This window comes from Dipodomys ordii, unplaced genomic scaffold (genome assembly GCF_000151885.1).
Source record: "Dipodomys ordii isolate 6190 unplaced genomic scaffold, Dord_2.0 Scaffold397, whole genome shotgun sequence".
NCBI classification, from domain to species: domain Eukaryota; kingdom Metazoa; phylum Chordata; class Mammalia; order Rodentia; family Heteromyidae; genus Dipodomys; species Dipodomys ordii.
In genome coordinates this window covers 80,671-84,358 of record NW_012267613.1, presented here as the reverse complement: position 1 = coordinate 84,358, position 3,688 = coordinate 80,671, and positions in this window count along the sequence as shown.

Genomic DNA, 3,688 nt, shown 5'->3' with positions numbered 1-3,688 from the left:
TAACATAATGAAACCCATTTTAACTATATACAATAGTAAAATCTTAAGGTAATAGAAAAAATAAATTTTAAAACTTAATCTACTTAGAGTTGGAAACATAAACTATCTTTTTGTCTATTAGGACCAAAAGGTGGCTTCAGAAAAACAAATACCTAGGACTATAAACCTAAGAAATATCTGTAAATACCTCTACAATGAAGAGGAAAGCTATGATACAAGACAGTGGATAAGAAAATGGAGAGACACTCTGCGTTCAATGTCTGAAAGAATTAACTATGTTTATTGCAGCATTATTTACCATAGCTAAGATAGAAACCAACCCAGATGGCCCTCAGTAGATGAATGGATCAAGAAAATGTGGTATATATACACAATGGAATTCTATGCCTTCATTAGAAAGAATGACATTGCCCCATTTGTTAGGAAATTAAAGACTTGGAAAAAATTATATTAGGTGAAGTAAGCCACGCCCAAAGAAACACAGGTCCCATGGTTTCCCTTATTTTCAAGTACTAGTATATGTCTGAGACAAGCAGAGACAGTCAGATAAGTTGAAGTTAGGCGATATGAACCTCAAGATAAGCATTCAATTTTTTTCTTTCTTGCGATTGTTTCTGACATATTTATAAGATGAATTCTTTGTTGCTTTGTATGTCCCTCCCCCACGGTATAACCCCTGTTTTCACTGTATTTGATGTTGGTGTATTTTGTGGAGGGGAAGGGAAAAAACAAATTGTTTAAATAGGGATACAGGTGGACCCATTGCAAGAATGAGATGTAGAAGTCTTTATGTCAAAAAATGAACTTTATAATTTTGGCGTGGCAGGGTAGGGAGGAAGGAGGGGAGGTGATATGGGATGAGAAGTGGAAACAAAGGAGCAGGCAACAATGCTTGATAAGAAATGTACTCATTACCTTGCCCATGTAATTGTAACCTTTCTGTACAGTAAAAAAATAACAATAAAAAATAACAAATAAAAAAGTAATAAATAAAAAAAGTATTAAAATTGTGAAAATGGCTATATTCCTCAAAGTTACTGCACATTCAGTGTTATTCCACCGAAAATTACAGTGTATTTATGAAGAAATATAAAAAAATTACTAAGCCAAAAACCAATGGGAAACTCTTTTAACCCTAGTCAAGACTAAGAAGATTCTTCTCAAAATTCAGGCTAGGTAAAAAAAAAAAAGTTTCTGAGATATCTTGCCTGGGTGGGGTGGCAGATGTCTGTCATCCCAGCTCTGTAAGAGGTGGAGATTGAGGAAATAAGAGTTCCAGGACAGTCCTATGTGGATGTTAGTCACAACGATGGTGCCTGCCTATAATCACCACTGGGATGGAATCTGCAAAAGGATTGAAGTGCTGTTGTTTGCACAGCTATGAAGAGAAACTTGCCACAAAAATACACAGAGTGAGCTGGTAATTGGTGACTCCTATCTGTAATACTTGCTATTCACCAAGTTGAGATCATAGCATTGCAGTTCAAAGTCAGCCTGGACAGGAAAGACATTGAGGCTCTTATCCATAATTATCTACCAATAAAAAAGCTGGAAATGGATCTTTGGCTCCAAGGGGTAGATTACAACATTGACCAAAAAGCTCAAAACCAGTGTGCAGACAGTGAATGACCAGGAATAGCACTAAGGTAAAACAAAAACAATACAAGAACAAAAACCTCCAAAGTCACAGAGCAGAGGAGACATAGCAGGATTGGGATAGAGTAACATTACTTTTTAGTCTTCATTGTGGGAATCCTCTACTAAACTAGCCAGTCTCACACATGACTTAAACCTGAAGGGGTAAGAAAATGAGGGCGGGAAGCAAAGTAGCTTGGATTCAATTAATAGCCTAGAGTGGATTTCAGGTAGGGTAAATAAAATGACCATCAGAGCTGTTGCAGCCCCTGGAATTCCAGATATGAACAAGCTTTAGCACAAACCCATGGTAAGATATTATCTTAGTAGAGAAACAATGAACACGTCCACATAAAATTTTTTAGTGACATAAAGGTGAGAGGCCTCAAGTCAGCAGGATACTGGGGTCAGCTACATCTCTAAGCTTTCCTTTTAGCTGTGGATGGAACCACAGCTCAGCAGCTTCCAAGCAGGGAAACATGGGCAAGAGCAGAATTGATGATTGATTTTGGCAAAGGAAAAGATACCAGCTTGTAAGACTTATGTGAGGGGTGATGTGCCCAAAAGGGAAACTTATTTCATTGTTGGTGGGATTATAATCTTGTTCAACCACTTTGGAAAGCAGTATGGAGGTTCCTCAAAAGACTTCACATAGAGCTCCCCAATGACCCAGCAATCCCACTTTTGGGCATTTACCCAAATGTTTACAAACAAAACCACACTAAAGCTACCAGCACAACTATGTTTATTGAAGCCTTATTTACCATAGCTAAGATATGGAACTAAACCAGATGCCCCTCAGCAGATGAATGGATCAAGAAAATGTGGTATATATACACAATGTAATTCTATGCCTCCATCAGAAAGAATGACATTGCCCCATTTATTAGGAAATGGTAAAACTTGGAAAAAATTATATTAAGTGAAGTAAGCCAGGCCCAAAGAAACATAGGTCCCATGGTTTCCCTTATTTGCAATATCTAGTATATGTATGAGTCAAGCAGAAAATGTCAGATAATGTGATGTTAGGAAAATGAACCCTTAGATATGCATTGAAATGGTTTTTTTTCTTTCATGCATTTGTTTCTAACGCATTGATAAGATTATTTCTGTGTTACTTTGTATGTCCCCCCCCCACATTATAACCCCTGCTTTTACTATATTTGATGTAGGTATAATTTGTGGAGGAGAAGGGGAAAAACAAGTCTTTTAAGGATACAGGTGGACCCGTTGCAACAATGAGAAGTACAAGTTGTCATGTGGAAAACGAACTTTACAACTTTGGTGAGGGGGGGCAGATTGGGGGTTAGGGGGAGGCTGGGAAAGGATGTGAAGGGTAAACCAAGGAGGAGGTTGCAATGCTTGATAAGAAATATACTCATTGTCTTGCCCATGTAATTGCAACCCCTCTGTATAGTATATTCACAATAAAAAAATTAAAAAAAGAATTATGTGAGGGTGGGGGACTAAGGCCCCAGACCCTAGTAGTTCCATTGAAGATTGCATTAAGCTCCTATGCTGGAAAATAGGTGCTTAACAGACTCAGTTCTAGAGTGACATCTCTCAAAAGCCACCTACTAATTAAAAATATCACTCCAAGTAATGGACTGAGAACTGTGAAAAATAATCACAAATATATGTTAAACCTGTTCAGCAAAGTTTTTAATACAGCAGAAAGCACTAGACTGAGAAGTACCAAATAGCACCTAATACAATGAATACAAAAATATCTTAAATATCAAGGAATAAATGTAACCAAGGTAGTGAAAGAAATCTACAAAGTAAAACATTGTTTTTTCAAAAAAGTATGACATAAAAATAAAAAATCTCCATTGTGTATAAACTGAGAAAAGAACTGTTGTGAAAATATCTGCATCGCTCAAAATTATATATATATATGTATATGTACATATATGTACACAGAAAAGAAAAAAACGCACACTCATATATATGTATATATACATATATATATAAATATAAATAAATAAATATAAATATATATAAAAAACAAAGGTCTGAAATCTTCCCAGATTCTGATCAGTGGATAAATGGA